Source organism: Carettochelys insculpta, chromosome 9 (genome assembly GCF_033958435.1).
Source record: "Carettochelys insculpta isolate YL-2023 chromosome 9, ASM3395843v1, whole genome shotgun sequence".
In the NCBI taxonomy this organism is placed as follows: Eukaryota; Metazoa; Chordata; order Testudines; family Carettochelyidae; genus Carettochelys; species Carettochelys insculpta.
Genome location: NC_134145.1, coordinates 41,287,635 through 41,308,753, shown reverse-complemented (window position 1 = coordinate 41,308,753; position 21,119 = coordinate 41,287,635).

The following is a 21,119-nucleotide window of genomic DNA, read 5'->3' as shown; positions in this document are numbered from 1 at the left end:
TTCAATCTCCCAGGCCACACAGTAGCAGACTTAAAAGTAGCTATCCTACAGCAAAGAAATTTCAGGACCAGACTCCAAAGAGAAATTTCTGAGCTACAATTCATCTGCAAATTCGATGCCCTCAGCTCTGGCTTAAACAAAGACTGCGAATGGCTGGCTAAATACAGAAGCAGCTTCCCCTCCCTTGGTGTTCACACCTCCAGATCAACTGCTGGTAGTAAGCCTCACCCTTGCTGACTGGGCTAACCTTGTTATCCCCACCCTTGCTCTGGCTTATTTATACCTGGCCCTGCAGATTTCCAAGACCAGCATCTGATGAAGTGAGTCTGTGCTCACGAAAGCTCATGCTCAGAACTTTTCTGTTAGTCTATAAGGTGCCACAGGACCCTTCGTTGCTGTTACAGATCCAGACTAACACGGCTACCCCTCCGAAAAATGATTAAGGGGCTGGAGCGCAAGACCTATGAGGATAGGCTGAGGGATTTGGGCTTGTTTAGCTTACAGAAGAGAAGACTTAATTTAAAGTGATTTAATAGCAGCCTTCAACTTCCTGAAGGGGAGCTCTAATAAGGAGGGTGAGAAACTGTTCTCAGTGGTGTCAGATGGCAGAACAAGGAGTAATGGTCAGAAGCTGAAGAGGGAAAGGTGTAGGTTAGATATTAGGAAAAACTACTTCACCAGGCAGGTGGTGAAGCATTGGAATGCGTTGCCTAGAGAGGTGGTGGATTCTCCATCCTTTGAGGTTTTTAAGTCCCGGCTGGACAAGGTCCTGGCTGGGATGACTTAGTGGGGGTTGATCCTGCTTGAAGCAGGGGGCTGGACTAGATGACCTCCTGAGGTCCTTTCCAGTCCTGTGATTAAACTCCCTTCCATGTTTTTTGCAATAAGTATAACATCACAAACCATATTCCTTATCCAAAGCAAAACTTTGCTCCCTGTCCACAGCCACCATCATCATCTATATTTGCAGCCTTCTCTATACTCCTCCCCTCTATCATAAAAAAGTATATATATATTTAAAATATATATAAAATTTCCCTCTCCAAGACTCTTGTCTCCAACTAAAGAACCTTTCAAACATAGTCACTAAACTTTTCATGTCACAATCGTGGACTCATATACCAAAGTAGCTTTTGAATTTTCACAAGATGCATTGAGAAAAATAAGCATTGCCTAGCATTTCCTTAGGAAAGTGAGATTTCTGAGCTATGAAATAATCCAATTTGGAATAGAAGAGTTTTGCAAATTTTCTTCTGAAAAACATTCATTAGATTTGCTTGGCTCCAAATATTAATATTAACTTTGAGTAATCTATAGTCTACCACAGTTGATTCAAGTAATATTTCTTTTTTAATACCATCTTGCATTGAAAATCAATGAGTGTGTTTCCCATTAAAATAACCTAAGTGAGCTAAATTCTAATTATGGTTACAACAGAATAAAATCAGAGTAATTCCATTTAAGATCAATGGAGTTGTTTGGGATTTGCACATATGTAAGAGAGAACAAGAGGATGGCCCTATGAATGTAGTTGTTCCTAGTCTGTTAGAACATTAACAACAAATATTTTGGTCCTGGATCATTAGACAACAAACTGCTGGTAGTGGCAATCAATTTTTGTGGAATTCTTAATTTATTCTATTTCGCACCATAGGGGAATCCAACTTGTGATTAGTTTCATTCTCTGTAAGCCCTTTGAAATTAAAGGATGAAATAAAATGAGTACTGAGTCTAACTGTGAGCATAGATTAAGATTCTTTTTTGTCTCGGTCATTAAATAAGTCCTATGAAAGGAGTTCCTTTTATTATTATTTTAGGAAAGAGTAGCCAGGTTAAAACCAAAAAAGAAGAAAGGAAAATAAAGGAGACATTAAAATAAAGCACCAGAAAAATATATGTGATAATTTCAATTTGTCCCATTTCGCCAAAAAAATCTTCCTTCCTAGCATACCTCCCCACAAATCTGGCCAAATCTCCAAATTATATTAAAGTAATATCGAGGCCAATACTCAAAAACCCGGTAAGAAAGTGTTCCTGTTTAGCAGCAGGGTGAATTTCCAGGCTGATTCTAATCAGTCCAGGGACTGCAGAGGTCTGAGGTGAGTATGTACATCATTATGTGTGTAGCATGTGTAGTGTCTCATCTGAATGGAAGGAAGGAAGGAAAGATGGATGGATAATTTGTGGACATGCCTGAGAACTGATTTGAATAAGTTTCCTTTGAAGTGATTCTACTGTCTCCTGAAAATATTCATTTGGACCTTTTAAAAACTTTTTATTATTTACTCAATAGACTGTAACAGCTTTGAAGCTTACCGCAGCATTTATTCATAGGCCAGCTCTGTATTTTCAGACTACCATGTAAATATGTGTTTGAACAATTAGTAAAGGGCATATGTTACTCAACAGACCATAGTGGCTCCTCTGGAGCCTGTTATGTCGGATTATATTTTGTAGTATGGAGCAATTCCAATGTTAATAAAGACACACTGATCTCTGTGGTATGCTCTCAGGAATGCCTCCCTCCAGAAAGTGCAGGAATCTGAGCAGAAATTTATGTAGCTCTGCGCTGCATTGAACTGTGCCCCTCTCCTGACTGTCCCATAAGAAAAGGTGAAGAGGTCGGTGGGAGTAAGAAATCATTGTTATTGGCCACACTTATGAAGTCTGTTGAAAGGAATTATGCTTGTGCCTGATGTGGCAAATCCTCCTCTGCTCCTTCCCCCCCGTACCCTCACAGTCCTGTGGCCGTGTATATCTTCAGGTATGTAGGTAAGTGCTGTCCATGGCACTATCCTATATCAAACCCACAAAGACTTAATCCAACATGTAAATTAATACTGACACTGTCAACAGCATTATTCCACATTGACTCCCACAAAAACCCTACTAAAGTATCCATATTTCCAGAGGGTTTCAAGGGTGGTGGGGAGTTCTGCCAAACTACTGGAGTTCCACTTAAATGGACAAAATAGATTGGATTTTTTCATCAGACTATGGGACAGATTGACAGGGTGGTTCCATGAGAGGCGAGCTTTGCTCCAGACTGCAGTTTTTCACCAGACTTTGGTCTTCCTGTAAGAGAGCATTTTAGATCTGTGTTCATTTCAACCTAAATCACTGCATGTGACCATTTATGCCAATTATTATTGCCCTGTTAAGAACTTGTGGAAAACCAACTAGCATAGCTCACACATGTTAAGGGTAGTAATGGAAATACTCTATATTTTAGACTTGGTTATTTTACTTAAATGATGTTAAAACTTACTTTTATTGTTGGTCCATTCAATGTTGCTGGCACCGCTTCAGCATCAACAGCAGAAAGATGGGAACAAATGTTACTCCTCCACTTAAAATCAAGAACAGTTGATTACCCTGCCGATCCTTAGAGCTGCAAATACCTTGAAAATGTTGACATGCTTGCAACTGGAAAATGAGCCCTAAGTAACGTTTTGCAATAGGCTTTTGAGAGGTTTCAGTCTCCTGTTGATTTGAAGCACCATACCAAATGAAATTCCTTTTATTTGGATCTGAAGGCATGAACCTCCAAAAGTTCATTTCTTGGTTTTTTTGTTTTTTTTCTTTTACTTTACACTTGAACTCTTTGGTTACTGTCCTATTTCCTCTTCGGTATTCTTACAAACTCAAAAAGGCATTATCAAAGACATGACAGACTGGTACAACCAAGGAAAAAGGCCACTGTATAGAAAAAAAAATGCTTGATACTATCCATCCCTGAGGTGTTATCATTGTCTTCTGCTTCTGCTGCTTCTTCTGCTTCTTCATTTGTCTATTCAGATCCTCTGGATAATACTACTCCCGAGTCTCATCAATGTAACTATAAACAGAATTTTGTTTTAAGTGTTTGCTATGTGTTCAGAATTATCATTCAGGCTGATCCTGTCTCATAAAGATTCTAGATTGTCTTTCTTCTATCCTAAGATTTACTAGATACAAATATATGTAATGCCAAATAACAAAATGGTTGCTTTTATTATATGAATATGGACCATTTAGCTATCTGTGCTTCCTTCTGTGCCCCACCGTCACCCTAGAACCCAATGAAGTATACAGGTTGGAAAAAAAGTAGAATAGAAATTACCTACATTGCTATGAGATACAGTGGACCTGATTCTCCGCTCCCTTTTTTCTTTTATAGTCAGTTATAAAGTGGGTGTGAACTGTTATCATGCTGAATTAATCGTATGTTACAGCCACTTTGCAGAGCTATACGCAACTGCATAGCATGCATGCCAGTGCAGCCTAAGTCCATTGTTTTGAGTAAACAAGGTTTGGGATGTTTGTAAGACTGTGCATGTTATGTGCTCTTTTAAAATTAGAAATGAGGGAGTAGTAGTTTATTTTTTCAAATTTTTATCTAATTGTCACTTCACCAGTTAGTGCTCTTCTCTTATTGTGTTTGCCTGTTGGATGGTTGAGACTTTTCTGTAATATAAAGAGGAATATGGCAAAGTGCTCAGTGCATGTGCAGAGTACTCACCCCAAAAAGATGGGTACAGCTGAAAGAAGCATGTCCCATAAGCAGTGACGAGTAATGCCAGCACATCACACTTGCACTTTGCAAATGCCTCCACTGGTTCCCTGTTCACTTAAGAACAGAATTTGAAGTCCTGCTTTTAATCCACTCTATAAAACCAGAAATGGACTGGGAGCTAGTTAGCTACCTCAGACAAAAGCCTCATCCTGCATAATGCAAAGGACAGTTACACCCTCTGAAGTATCAGGGATGGCCATGGTTGGAGATGGGCCATGGTGAGGGGGGAGGAGGGGAACTGGGTGAGGTTCCTGACATGGCACAAAGCTTTCCCTTTCTCATATTCTTGGCTGGCTGGGTCATGAACACATGGTCTGGCTCTAACTGATATGCAGTTGGGAAGTAATTTTCCCTTAGGTCAGGTTGCCAGTGACCTTGTAAGGAAGATGAAGGGGAAGGGTGATTCACCTTCCTCTTTACTGTGTGGATATCACTTGTCACAATTATTTGGATATTTGGGCTTAACCATTTCCTGTTATTGTAGGGACCTCAAGCACTGGTGCACTTCTGTCCCTCCTGCTTCCTGCCTGCAACACTTAATAGTCTATTTGCCTGTGAGTTATAATACTTTGGTCTAATTTTGGTTGTTGGGTTTAGTGTGTGAGTGTTGGATAATATGGTATGCCTGTGATATACAGGAAACCCAACTAGATAGTCTGGGATGGTGCCACTGACAAGATCCAGAAGCTGTGACAGAGCTCTGTCCTTGGTAGGCCACATCTATGGAGTTTCTTAGCAGAGGAGACCACACTGGGTGTGTTTAGTCTGAATTAAAAACATCTTCCAAATAACCTGTTACTCCGGAAACAGAGTCTAAAACAGAGACTTTGTTCATGAGAAACAGAGAGGTACCACCAGCTTGAGGGTTGACCTTGATGCATTTTCTTAATTTTGCTTGTTGCTTAGATACAAAGCCTTCATAATACCATAGCTAGATTAATATTAAATGCATTTCCTAAAGAACATGTGCTAGAACCTGAACACAAGATCAAATTAGACCACTGAAGATAAAGCATCCTCTCATGTCAGCAATTGCACTTACCTCATTAACATTAAAGGAAGCTTCACAAACATGCATGTATATCTCTCATTAACACTAATAGGTAATACATGCACGTCACTCTCTGATAAACACTGATGAGAATTACATGTACGTGCAATGCTCATTAGCATGAATGAATGTTACCCACACGTGGCTCTCTTAACATTAATGGGAGATGTATACATGTACATTTCTTGTTAACATTAATGGCATGTGCATCGCTCATTAATATTAATTGCCATTGCAGGAAGGCACATCGCTCATTAAGTGGGAGTGATGTGTACACATTACAAAGAGAAATCTTTTCCTTTTATCCTTTTTTTTTTAAATTTGAATCTGTCTTTTAATTCTGTCCTAAGGAAGCACTGGCCTTCCTCAGCAAATCACCACAGGTCTCACTGACCTTGAAAGTTTTATGCAGGTCTTTTTCCCATGGGTGAGCTGTTCCTTGAACAAGGCCAAATAGCCTATTCTTCAGTATCAGGCAAGTGTGTCACCTCTGCACTTCCTCTCTTTTTAAATCAAACATATTTACAGTATAGCTGCTGTTTCAGAGAGAATCCCCCTCTCTGCTAACATCTGAGTAGCCATATATACTTTTCAGTGTAGTGATGACACACACCAGCTGCTGAGTTATTGCTCAAGAGAGTACAAAATTTATTGCAAGTCCTTGTGTTCATAACTCCATTTTACACCACTCACTAACACAGTATTGTGATAATCCCGGCCATCTTTCTTAATAAATGTGGTGGGAACCAAGGGCCATGTGCTTCCTTTCATAGCACAAATGGGGAAAATCTGAGTGCCACTGAAATGAATACAGAAGTGATCCAGCACAGCTAATAGGTATCTTTCCATCCAATCATGAGGAAAGACAATATATGCAGTAACCGTTAGTGGACTGAATTGGTCTTTTTTGTTGGGATGTTTTGGCTAGATTCTGTAAGAATTTAAGAATCTCATTCTTTGTGACATGTCTATTCTACAACAAAACATATGCTTTTTCTCTCTGTCACCAAGGAATGACATTTCATTGTTCATAGTAACATTGTAAGGCCATACTAGTTTGTTTACAGTGCTGTATCTTAAATTTTCTTTGGGGGATTTATCTTTTGCCATTGTATTGTGCCCCATTTCTGTTTCTGAGGAAGAAGATTCATTTTTTTAAAGTGCTGGATTGGGACCCTAGAGGTCTAAATTAAATTCTCAGCTTTGTCATGGACTGTATATGGGAAGTTGCTTACTCTCTTCTGTTCTGTAAAATTCTGGTAAAAATACTTTTTGTCATCTACTCTTTATCTTTAAACAGGGCACAGGCAGGCATTACATTTTATTAAATATATATGTAGCACCAAGCACAACAGAGCCCTGATCTTAAATCAGCCTCTAGATGCTACAGTACTGTTTCTGCTACTAATAGTAATGCTCACAATAATAACCACATCAACTATATATATCTTTTTTCAAAAGGAGCAATATTTTGCTTAAAAATTGTGATAATGCCCTTTAATAAAATCACCGTGTTGCTTTTCTCTCTAGTGTACCAAATTAGGAAATTTATTGTCCACGCAAATCAGGTTTTAGATCAAAATGTTGGCAAACAGATATAAATGAAAGTGCTACAATAGACAAATACAACTCTTATACTGTACAATAGTCACTAAAGCTGGGAAAGGTATGAATTATACCTTTATCTGGCATCCAGTTCCCTACTGTACCACTAGACTCCTTCAACTCAAGAAAGGCGGGCAATGTCACTGCTGCTGCCCCCTTTCAGGAGCCTTCTGGAGAGAGCAGTTTAAACTCCCACCAGAGCTCTGCAAAGAAACAGCTTTACAGGAGCCTCTGCCACTCTGTGCTCCCACTCAGCTACCATTGCCTATTATATTACCATGTAATAGTCTCTCCTACTGCTCTCATAGGACACAAAATGTTGTGGCTGGTTTTCCCACACTGTCTTCTCTTCCCCAGTAGACTTTCCACTCTGGGAGCCTATGTGGACCCAGGGGTGAATCTAACCTAATTTACCCCATAAATAACTCCAATCTAGATCAATTCATTAAACAAATAGTCTAAAAGGGGTAGCTGTGTTAATCTGTAGCTTCTCAAAAACCAAGCAGTCCTGTAGTACCTTAAAGACTCTAGAAAGATCACAAAAATCATTACCTAATAAATACATTTGTTAGTCTTTACGGTGCTACAGAACTGCTTGTTTTTCATTAGACAAAATAATTCAATTGTATGTGTATATTTTCTACAGACCATATTTTGTGTGTGTGTGTGTGTGTGTGTGTGTGCACGCGCACATGCATACAAACATAGGCACATATGCACATACACGAAGGAAAGTTGAAGTCACTGCAATATGGTGACAAATATCAGAAGGCATCAAGGAAAATTGCAATAGTAATATTCTGATCTGATACATTGGCACTAAAGTGTCTAATCTTTATCTACAGCTTTCACTTGTAATTCAGAATTCAGCTGCTAAGCAAATTTAGCTGCTAAATAATTGAGTAAATACTATATGTTCTAACAGTGTAACTTGCAAAAGTTGCAGACGTACCTTTGTTTCACGAGGAGTCACCAAATGGTGAAAATGTCAAGTTATTCCTTAAAAAGCATCTTCCCCCAATTCTCTTGGTAGATAGCATTGTTTTTTTTTCCCCCTAAAGATGCTTTATTGTTTTTCTCCTTTTCATCAGGGTGGGTTGCCATGGCAATAAAGTAGGATGTCTTGCTGGATTTCACCTTTGCTGTCTTGCTTCATATGGCTCTCTCCCCTCAGAGCAAACATGGTGGATGCAGTGCACATACAGATGTCTGATTTCAGACTTCTTTCTCGAGTGTAGCTGGCAGCTGCTCTCCAGAGACAGGAAGTAGCACTTCACAAAACTGGCATTCATTCCCCAGCCCTGCTTTCTCTAATGGCCACCATCACTTCTCAGTTGTTTTATGATCACTCTTTTAAGATGGAAAAAGCTTTTCATGATATACTTTCTTCTAATATAAACACAAGCCTTTGTTTTAACATTTCAATTAGCTAAACAGGTCAACTCAGGCTTCTCATTGTTTTTGAATTATTTAGGGTTAAATGGGTAAAAAAGGCCTTATAGAAGACATAGACAGCCACAACTCATTTATAAGTGTGACACCACCAAAATACCAACCGGTAAATAGGTTCTGGTTTAAAAACCTGGTCTTTGAGTTGTGAAACTCATGGCTACTATTGCTCCAAATGTTGATGATAACCTACACTTTTAGGCTTAAAGTAGTAGTGCATTTCTAGGTGTCGTCTCTTAAAAATGAAACCTCAAAATGCAAACCACTCACTGGGACAGAACATTTTTCACTCTTTCCCTAAAAAAAGATGGATTATTCATGGCACCCTCCCCAGCCAAAAAGTCCTCTGTAAGCATTACTAATTAAGTTTGGGGGTGGAGCAAAAAAATCTCCTATTATTGTTGGCTCATCCAGAAATATAAAGGCTGGTCTTTCTGATTTGCTTGGTAAATCAAAAAGCTAGGCTGAATGCTCTGCCTGGAGACATTGACCAAGTGTTATCCAGAATCCTTGCCAGAGATTCTAGTAGAGGTAAATAAAGCATATGCAAAAGAAGAGAGGTGTAAGAAGGAAGAAATGTGTTTATTCTCCACATCAGGCTAAAAGAGGAAGATAATGATGCCATAGACTGCAAATCTTTATTCATTTGACTGTTCTTCCAATGATCTGTGGGCAAAATACGCCCTTCATGTAATTCCATTGCACCAGGATTGAATTTAGCCTTATGCTTTCATAAGAATTACTATAAAGACATATGTATGCCCAGAGCTATAACTCTCTACTTCCCTTTATGAGCAAAAGGGGAAAATCGATCCCTGGCAGACTTAGCGCTTGTCTACATGGGGGCATTTATTCAATGCTGTTTGCTGTGCAGCAGGTAACATGCATTATGAAGGCTGCATTAATAGCACACAACTGAAATTATATCTCTTCTGTCAGTGCACATCATGAGGTGGTTTGCTGGGAGTTGAGGACATGGGTTTCCTGAGGAGTAGTCCATGTTTGTTTGCTTGCTTCTAAGTAGTGAGTATTCTCACTCTTTCCTTGCTCTTCAGATTTTATTTTTTTTCAATTCCATGCTCGATCTGTCTCTGCCCTGTGCTCCTTTATGGGTGGGCCAGGGCCATTTTCATATTGCGATCAGCCAGCAGGGGCCCAGCAATACTCTGTCATGCAGATGAATTCAGTTTAGGACTTTGCCTCCTCCAGAAGAGTCTTCAGTGGATCCAGGATGTGAACAAGGACAAAAAGAAGATACCAGACAACCAATGGTAGATGTATTCATGGTGCAGTACTGTTTTTGGGCTTGGGAAACCTGTGTGGATAGTTGGGAAGGATTGCTCTGCAGACCTGGCTTGAGCAGCAAAAGAATTTCAGCATGGGAAAGGCAGCTGTTTTAGAAGATATATGCAAAAGCTACTCCACAGTTACAACAGCAGCATACCAGACTGCAGTGCCACAAACCCATGGACAAACAGATTGTAATTGCCACATGACAGTTGGACATCCCTGAATAATACCAGTACAGAACAAAGCAATTTGGCATGGCAAGATAGACTCTAGGGGCTATTACCAAGCAAGTATGGGATACTATGGAAAAGGTACTACTGCATCAACTTAAAAAAACTTTGTCTAATTCTTGGAAGGTCATTGATGGATTTGTATGCACAGGATTCTGAACTGTAGTGGGGCAACTCATGAGATAATCTTGCCTATGAGTTACCCCCTCACTCAGAGCCCTGAATTCAAAACAACTAAGGGTGGCTTGAAGGGCTCCATGATGGTAGGATCTTTTGGAACTCAGCTGTTTAAATTAGTAGGGAAAAGACAGTTCAGCTCCCACCCTGTCTGGGACTGCTATGGTTATTAGAGGCGTGGCCATTGTTCCAGTTACCTTGGGGGACTTGACTTACCCTCTGCCTCCCTTCTGAATGAAGCCATTTGCAGACTGTTTGGACAGAAAGAAGGAACTTTTTAAGTACTACTGGTGTGGCCAACCAGTTAAGGACTAAGAGCCATGCATAGAGTGAAAATAGCCATGTGGATAGAGTGCAGAGTGTCACATATTATTTATTTATTTTAGATAGATAGATAGATAGATAGATAGATGCCCTCTCCCTTCCCCAGAACAAGGTACCCACAGCTTCCCTGCACTAAACCAATCCCCCTCCCCCAGATCCAAGTTCCCCTGCCCCCATACACTCTAATTGAATGTCCTCCCCCTCCCCGGAGCCAAGCATCTCAACCCCCCCACTCTAACCCAATCGTCCTCCCCCAGAACCAAGCACCCCCAATCAAACCACCTTGCTCTAACTCAATGCAGGCGACTCATTGGAGTCACCACCGTGCCACCACCCACATGCCCCACCAAGTGCTGGAGAGCATGCGCAGAGTGATGGACAGCACTCCAGGTGTGAGGCTCTGGAGGAGACATTTAATGGCTCAGTGCCACCTGCGGCTTGAGAGCCATGGATTGCCACCCCTGAACTACAGTTTCAGTAGCTGCAGAATGACAGTGGAGTGTGCATGTGGCCATTTGAAAGAGAGATGACGTTGTTTGTGAAATAGTTTGGAAGCAGCAAAAGAAAACAAGCCAGCAGCTGTAGCTGCATATTGTGTTTTGCACAGTGGCTGAGAGAGTAAGGAAGGAAACATTTGCAATGGTGGGAGGCTGAAGTGCAGAGACTTACCAGCCAGCAAAGAGTCCACTGCAAAATGCAAACAGTTGGCACAGTATTGTCAGGGAGGGATGCCTTACCCACTTGTTTTGTCTCAGGCCTGAAATTGGGCAGCTATACATGCACGCACTAAGCCATGGAGGGCAACAGGATGGAAGTTTGTTCTGCGGTTCAACATTGTCTACGGGTGATAGCAGTGCAACATTGTAGAAATTCCCATTGTGTTTTTGCCTACATATGCTTGTAAAAATTCATTAGTTAATGAAAGCTTAATTATTTTCTGTGTGAAATGAGCTGTCAACATTTTAGGAATGAAATTTTTTAAATATTTTTAGTATTAATCTATTACGTAACAAACAGAAAGGAACCTTTAACTGAAACAAAAATGAATCAATGGCTTTTAATTATGAAATATTTTAAAAACCAATTTATTATCCAACTGCAAAGAGGGGTGGGGTTTTTTTTCAATAAATCAGCAGTAAAACAAACAGAAAAGTGCAGCAATTCACTTCAGGGAGCACAGTGCAAGGACTTAAAGTCTCTGAGAACATTTCATCTTGAGTTTTCTCCACCCCTATTGGTTTGCCTGCTGCTCAGCTGTTGATAATTTCTGTCCTTAAGGGTAGGGCCAATGTATGTATCATAGCAGTGGAATATTAGGACAATGACATAGTCATTATGCCTATTCTCAGGCATCTGTGCTAGCATTTTCTTTTGTACATATTTCTGGCTTTACTTCTCTCAGATTCTTCCGGGTGTTTGAGTAGCCTCACGGATGGGGTATGTGCAGTATATGCTGGGTAGTTTTCCCATTGTGCTTTGGAGGCTGGGGTAGAATAGGGTTGGGTTGGGAATTATGTTCCTGGTCTGCGAATGGATTTGGGAATTGAATTCCAGTCTCACTGCTCACTTTTTCTATGCCTCTGAGTTTTTGATGGTGGTGAAAGAGTGAATACGGGACGAACTGTATAGAAATTCCCTTTACATCCCATTTTGCCTGTCCTCACTAGATGATGTTACCCTGAGGAAGATGATTAGGAGTCAGAGAGAATGGTCTTATTCAAAAACATAATGGGCAGGCCACTGAGGTACACTATGAAATTATTCACCAAGATGGTCACCCCCCATCCCCGCCCCCAAAGTGCTGCAGAAGTGAAAGGGAGATTCGTGGTGAAAGCCATGCAACTGTTCCTCATATTGTCTGATTAAAAACTAAGCAATTTCTCTACCTTCGATTTTGCTTTATCTCCCATGCAGATATTTTCAAAGTAAAGAGAAAAGCAGCTAGGGATCTGCAAGGATTGCCTGAAGCATTCGCTGTTACTAGGCTGTAGGAATGGTGTTACAGCACACTTATATTTCAGCAGGGAGCTGTGCTCTTTGTGAAATGTGCTTATCATGAGTCTTCTGCAGTAGGAAACTGAACTGGTCCTGTGTCTGGGCATTAGCATGATTGCCTGGCTTGAATAGCTGCCACTTTGGAAAGGCATGTGAGGGGGTCCCAAATGGACAGCATAGGCTGACTCAGGAAGGAAGGGCAATGCAGAACTTTGGACTCTGAAAGGTTCAGAGTGGCTATAGCCAGGGGGTTCCAGAATGGATGTTTCCTTGTCCCTGTAGCACAAAAGGAATAACCAATTAAAACTTATATAGAAAATTATTAAATGTAACCTTTATGTAGCCCCCACCACCACCATGTTCACTAGCACAGTAGAAGGTCATTCAACATAGGGGGAGGCTTGTGACTTTTTACACAACTTTGGGAGACTAGGCCTGAGGCTCCTTTGTGTGCACTGCCTTGTGCGTCAGTATGTACACACCTCAGATCAGACCCACTCAGACTATCCCCCAGGAACAGGCTTTATTCTGCAATGAACAACCTTTTCCCATACTGGTGCTTCTCCCCAGATGACAGTGAGGTGCAGGGTCTCAGTGTCGTCAGCAGCCGCTGGAGGTATCGTGTACAGCCGCAGAGTCCAATATGTTCACCACTCACCACATGTGGCGAATAGGACACTGCATTGTGGCAAATTGAGCAATTTGCTGGAGTTCCCAGAACTGGAAGTTATTGTGTTATCCCTGCCTACCCTCACTAATTTAGAATTTTGCACCTGCTAAAGCTGTTTGACAACTCTTGACACACCAGCTTCTCTGCCTAGCTAGCAAACTCTTCAGGACTCTGACAGTCAAAACTTTGCCTTGCAGGTGACAAGTAGTGAACCACAACTGCTAAATTCCCCAGAAATGTCTCTCTGGAGTGTCCAGTCTTCTCCTGGAACAGTTAAAAATGTCTGTGAGTTTGTTGCCTTTTTAAAGAGGCAGTACACCAAACAAACACCAGTTTTAGTCATAGCACTGCACTGGTTTAGCATAAAAAGTTAAATGAGATTATTAAAAGCCATAGGATTACATGATAACATTTAGTAGCTGTGTCTACACGAGCCCCTTCCTTTTGGAAGGGGCATGGTAAGGAGTGAAGTCAGAAGATGCTAATGAGGCACTGCCATAAATATGCAGTGCCTCATTAGCATAATGGCAGCTGCGGCAATTTGAAAGTGCTGCTTTTGAATCATGTGCTGCCTGTGGAGACGAAACTTTTCAAAAGGACCCCCCAGTCTTCAAAAGCCCCTTCTCCCTAAAACCAAACAGTGATAAGGGGCTTTTGAAGACAGGGGGGATCCTTTCAAAAGTCCCCTGTCTCCACAGGTGGCACATGATTTGAAAGTGGCACTTTTGAATTGCCTCAGCTGTCATTATGCTAATGAGACACTGCCATAAAGCTGACAGGCCTGGGGTTGCCAGCCCCAGGGATAGAACCTGCAAGCATAGGATCATAAAGCCCTGCACTCTCCCACATGAGCTGAAGACCAGCTGCCTTGTAGCTGAGGCTGTAGAGCAGAAACTTCACTCACCCCAGATGAGGTCTCTGTGCCTCTGGGTACTACACTGCTTATTCATAGTAGCACCTCATTAGCATCTTCCAACCTCGCTCATTACCATGCCTCTTCGGAAAGGAATGGGCTAGTGTAGACACAGCTATAAGGAATAAGGAGAGAGAGGGTCACAGGCAAACAAAAGTAAAATATGCTTCTAAAACTAAAACTTAATTTCAGAAGTTATAATCTTTGCCTAAGCAGATTTCTCACTTTATCTCAGTTCCCAGAGGCATCAATCTCTTTGGCTGAAGGCTCCAAAATTTTGTGATTTCAAAGCTCTGGCCCTTTAATCTCTCCTATCATGGATAATCAAAGGTCTGTTTGCCTCCTTTGTATCACCTGAAAATTCCTTGTCTCTGTTTCAAGAGCCAGGAGGTTTCCCTAGAGTTCTTCCCTTCCTGTGGACTTCCCAGCTCCCTGCTGATTTGTATGTAAACATTTGATTCCACACTGCTTTACATTAGAGACACATAGCTGCTTTCCCTCCAGCCTTGGAGAAAACCTGTCTCTTCCCTTGTTTGGTTTACAGAATTTAGGGCATAATATCAGTGAGTACCCATGATTCCTCATATAATGTCATTACTTACACTCCACACTGATATGAACCGCCAGTGTGTGACCTGTTTTCATAAAGGACCTTACTCGATGCACTTCTATAAAACAGTAATATTTTGTACAACCAACTGATTCAATTGCTTTTTTGTCTGAGGTTTAGACCCTCTTCTTTGTAGCCTAGAATACCTTTGAAATGTATCCTTTGAAAAGTAGCCCCAGACCAAGCATCTTTCTCCTGCTGGGGAGCAGACATCATGCTGGCTTCCAAAGTTCACTGACCCTGTTTCAAGAGGCAGAGAGGATCCCTGGTGGTACTGGTGTCAGTCCCCTTTTGAAAGGAAGTATTCAGCTTTCCTCTCCTGATGGCTTTGTTTACCTTGTGAATAAATGTGTTTTCCTTTGTCTTTGGTCACACCTTGCTTAATTTACATAGCAGATAGTCAAGAAGGTTAAACCACGTACCTTTTTCTAGAATGGGCCTGACTTAGACAAGGCTAATCAAATTCATTGTAAGAACATACATCTAGCACATATTTATAACCATTTGTACATGCCCCATACACATACCAGGCAATGAATTTTAGGACTCGTGTGTTACCAGTTTATACATAGAGGTTGAACCTCCCTGGTCTGACACCCTCAGGACCTGATTGGTCCCAAATCACTGAATATGGTCAATGCTAGCCCCTCTGCTGCCACTGGCTGTGAGGCTCAGCCCCAGCAGCAGCAGAGGGGCCAGCACTGACAGAGCAGAGATCTGGACATGCTCAGGAAAAGAGGCAGAGCAGCTGTGGAGCCCCCACAGCAGGAGGCAAGGAGCGTAGCTTTGCATCTGGCAGCAGAGCCCCTCAACTGCTGGGCTGAATTCCTGGACTGCAGCCCTGGCCTCAGGGCTATGCTACTGGCCCCCATTCCAGCTGTGGGACTCTATTGCCAGATGCAGAGCTGCACTCTTCTGGTGGGGCTCTGCAGCCACCCTGCCTTTTCCCCTGAGTACCCCTCTCTCCTCCCTGATCCTCCCCATCATTCCCTGAGCTTGAAGGATCCAAATAAGCTATTTGTGGTGCTCTGGAAGTTCTGAGAAACCAGGGGAGCAGTTAGTGAATGCCAGTTCCCAGCTTTTCTCCATGAGTGCTTCATCCCCACAACACCTACAGAGGCTGGACCAGGTGTTATGGTTTAAATAAAGCACACAAGATATTTTATATGGGAAAAGGCAGTATGCCACATTTATTGCGAATATAACAGTAGCATCTGCTTTTCAGACACACGCACATACCCACACACATGCACACATATATAGTCCCACCAAACAATGTTATAGTTACCAATGCAGAGCCTGGATCAATCTAGTGGCCAGCTAGACTGATCGCAGAGGGGGAGCAGGGCCTTATTGGTCGCAATCCGATGCTGTCCTGGAGTTGGTGGCAAGACAAACCTGAAGTCCCACGGCAAAGCACCCAGCTTTTATAATCCTTTCCTCCATTGAGGTTTACTGTGTCAGTCTGTGACTGGTATGTTATCTTTTGATAACAGTTGTTCTCAGAATATCTCCGAAAGGCTCATCCTGTAATTGATTGTCCTTAGTGGTGCCTGCTCCATGCTTTAGAGTCGCCAATCTGCCAAGCCAATCACTTCTCAACTGGGGGTATGGACTGATGGTCCTTCTCTGATGCCATGAAGTCTGTCTTCACCCACGCTTCGCCCCTCCTCCCTTGGCCATCTGGCTCTGGGTATAACCTTCACACCTTTGTCTCAACACAGACATACCACTTTCACACATAAACAATTCTTACAAGGACTCTCAGGCCGTTTCTACACAGGCCACTTCTTTTGGAAGTGGCATGCTAATACGCAGAGCAAAAGATGCTAATGAGGCACGGATGCAAATTCCCTGCGCCTCATTAGCATAATGTCATGTGATTTGGAATCCGGAAGACCGTTCTTCTGGACTCCAAAATGCCATGTAGAAGTGCGGCCCTCGGGGGGACGGGGGACGTTCTGGAAGGAAGTCCTTCTTCTGGAGGCCCCTCCTTCCCAAAAATCTTTGGGAAAAAGGGGCCTCTGGAAGAAGGACTTCCTTCTGGAAGCCCCCCCGGGGCCACACTTCTACACAGCGTTTTGGAGTCCGGAAGAACGGTCTTCTGGACTCCAAATCACGTGACTTATGCTAATGAGGTGTGGGGAATTTGCATCCACACCTCATTAGCATCTTTCACTCAGTGTATTAGCATGCCACTTCCGAAGGAAGTGGCCTATGTAGAAACGACCTCAGAGAAAAGCAGAGAAAAGGCATTGTAAATCAAACAATTAAGGCTTCAGCCTTCAACATCATCCTATAATCTTATTAACATAGACATAATACCAAAACTGTCTCTTATTTACTAAATTCACTGAACTCTAAAACAGGAGGCATATATTCAATTAAAGAACTTAATCAATAAAAATCAGTAAATGTTACATGTGTTAATATGTTACTTACATTGCTACCTTGTTAAGCTTAAAATTCAAAGTTTAAATGAGACTAAAAGAAAATAAACCTTTCATCTCCAACACAGGCATGTTACTCGATGAGAGAAGTCTGGATTATAGTGGTCCAGCCTGCGATACCTTACATGATTCCTTTTAGATACAGATTATTACAGCAGTTGTGAGGTGTAATGCGTATGTCAGGCCTGACAGAAGCTGCTGACACAGAGTAGTGAACCAGCATTGGGCCTCTGTGCCACACTTGCTGACAACCAAAAACATGTTACTTACCTGATCTGAGCTCTGGTTGTTGGCAAATCATGACTAGAACCCACCTCACATGACTCTAGACTATATGTTTTAACCAGTCCATAGCATTATCTACCATACATAAATATGCTTACATCAACAGATACATAAAACACAGTAAAACCAAAAAGTACAAATTGATGTTTTATTACTTATAAAGACTTCATGCTAGATTCTCACTTGTAAATCATCTTGGCACAAGTCAAGTTTTGACTGTTTATTTCAGTGAGAATATATGTATTGTCCCATTTTTGTTTGTTTTTTGAAAGGATAAAGAAGTCTGGGAGGAAAATGATGATTTTACTAAAACAAAATAAAAAAAACAAACAATGAGTATAAAAATCTTTTGACTCTTAACCTCTTTCTTTAAGGTCAGCTGACCATAGATTTTGTTTGTAATTACAAAGAATGTGCTTAAAATGGATTGTGAATAGTATCACTGGGATTTAGAATATGAATGTTTTGTTTTATTGTTTTATATTTATATAGTGAACAAAGACTGAAGTTTACACATTACAGTGAGAAATGATAAGTAAATGATGAATGTAAAGTAGTGTTTGGAATAAGTTAATTCACATGTAACAAGAAGTCCTCTAGCACATTAAAGACTAACAAATTTATTAGGTCACAAGCTTTCGTGGGTAAGAACCACTTCTTCAGCTGACGGGAGCAGACCCTTAGAATCTAGAGAATCTAGCAGGGAGGGAGAGGGTGAAGGAAGGGAGGGCAAAAAAAAGGGGGGGCAGTTATCTGTCACTAGTAGGAGCATCAGATGAAGAAAATTAAGGTTATGTCTATATTAGACATAGAAGGTCGACCACAGATACACAATTCGATTCGATACACAGCACGCCATTTGTGTAGCTAAAATTGATGTATCTGCACTTGGCTTACTTGTCTGTCTTTACAGGAGGAGCTCAACAGAAGAGTTTCTCCCTTCGACCTCCCTTACTCCACATATCTTATGAGGAGTACAAGGATGGACTGAAACCTCTGAGAGCTCAATTTCAGGTCAGTTTTCTGTGGTAGTGCAGATAAGCACTAAATTAAGTGTGATGTGTCCCATTCCTGCAAACATCAAAGATGAGGAAATTGCCTTTGTAATTCATAAGATAGCTGAGATCTCCGTTAAGGCCTAATTTAAATCTGACAAATTTGCAAATGAATTCCAATTCAGATGTCTCCTACTTTTATGGTACATTTTTCTTTTTTGTAGATGAATGACTACTTTTATTGTCATTGTCATTATTGAATGTCCACTGTGACAATGTCCTATTCCTGGGCCTCTGTTCAGTCTGTTAGGACCACATAAGGGTCCTGTTACCCTTGCTGGGGCAAGGGGTGGTCTGGGGAGAACCCAGCCGCTGCCCACTCGTGCTGGGTTCCTGCCCAGGGACCCTGTGCAGCTGCCAGTGGGAGGAGCTGACTCTCTTAGCCCTTGGCAGAGCAGCTGTCCTCCCTGGGTCACTTCCCCAGACTATTCCCCTGGTACCTTCTCCAGGCTGTAGCAGGCACGGGTCCCCACTCTTGATCTGTAGAAGCTCCCACGCTCCCTCTGTGATCTCTGGTGTTCCTGCTGCTCTCCTCTGCTCCTCTCAAACCTGTTCTCTCTCTCACTACTCCTGTCTCCTTGCATCTCTCTGCTCAGCTCTCACACACTCTCCCTGCCCTTCCCCGTGGAGGGTTTTAAAGGCCCCTTATTAGTCCAGTGAGTGGGACCAGCTGGCTTTAATTAGGCTGAGCCATCTCCCACCCAGCTGCCTGTCATTGCCCTGTAGGCCCTTCTGCTTGTTTGGGCTCCTTCTGAGGGGCCCTCCACCCTGGCCCTGCCACACCAGGGAGATGAAAACCTTCCCCTATAGGTTTATATGTATTCCAGTTCCTGATGTCAGATTTGTGTCCATTCATCCATTGGTGCAGAGACTGGTGCAGAGGGGCATTGCTGGCACATGATGGCATATATTACATATAGTGGATGTGCAGGTGTACAAGACCCTGATGGTGTGGCTGATGTGGTTAGGTCTAGTGATGGTGTCACCTATATAGCTATGTGGGCAGAGTTGTCAGTGAAGGTCACATTAATGCCACTCCATGCCAGAAACTCACTGATCACTACTCCTACTTACATTCCCCCTGCTTCCATCTAAGACACATCATATGATCCATTGTCTACAGCCAAGCCCTAAGACACAACTGTTTCAATTCCAATCCCATCAACAGAGACAAAGACCTACAAGATCTTTATTCTTAAAACTTAATTATCCAACTGAGGAAGTAAAGAGACAGATTGCCAGGGTCGGATGAGTACCCAGAAATCACCCACTTCCCTACAGGCTCAACAAAGAAAATAACAGAGCACCATTGGTCCTCACCTATAGTACCCATCTTAGGCCCCTCCAGTGCATCATAGACAATCTGCAACTGATACTGGAACATGATTCCTTACTCTCACCAACCTTGGTTGACAGGCCAGTTCTCTCCTACAGACAGCCATCCAATCTCTAGAAAATATTCACCAGCAGCCCCACACCACACCACACCACAGAAACACTAATCCAGCAACCTATCCCTCCAACAAACCCAGTTGCTAACTCTACACATATCTATACAAGTTACGCACTGATATGGTTACCTCACTGAGATTAATTCACAGGGTGGGTTTGTATGAATCTACTTATCCAATTCTTTATTTTTATTAAAAGACATTTATGGTCCCTGAAGATACAGTCGACTGAATGACCAGGCTAGCTGGTCACAGATTGGTAGCTCTTTTAGTCTGTAGCAGCAAAAGTAACAAGCAGACTTGTAGCATCTTAAAAACTAAAATTTATGAGGTTATGAGCTTTTGTAGGTAAGACCAACTTCTTTGGGGTAAATGGTAACATGAGCTCTATTTGTTTTGCAAAAAAATTAGGAACACATAAAATGAATCCATATATACAGAGTTTTGTTTTGTTTTGTTTTTTGTTAAACAACAACAACAACAAAAAAAGAGGGCCTGATATTCTGACAGCTCAAACCACCAGTAGTCAGCACCAGCAAGTACCAGCACAAAAAAAAGCACTGCATATATATGATAGTGATGATGCTTTTATGACACTGCTAAAATAACAGATTGGTAGTTGTTATAACTCCCTTCTTGTATGCAACATACAGAAGTTAGATATCCTAGAATACTTTGTTCCAGGGAAACACATGCATATTTAGGGGTTAAAGTTTCTACCTCTAAAGTCAAAGAAAAAGCTGTCATTTATTTTATTTTTGTAGGCTAGTAAAGATGAAAAACTTATTCCTGAATAGTGACAGAGAGGCCATGTCTACACTAGCCCCAAATTTCGAAATGGCCATGCAAATGGCCATTTCAAAGTTTACTAATGAATCGCTGAAATACATATTCAGTGCTTCATTAGCATGCGGGCAGATACGGCACTTCAAAATTGATGCGCCTCGCCGCCACGCGGCTCACCCCGACGGGGCTCCTTTTTGAAAGGACCCCGCCTACTTCGAAGTCC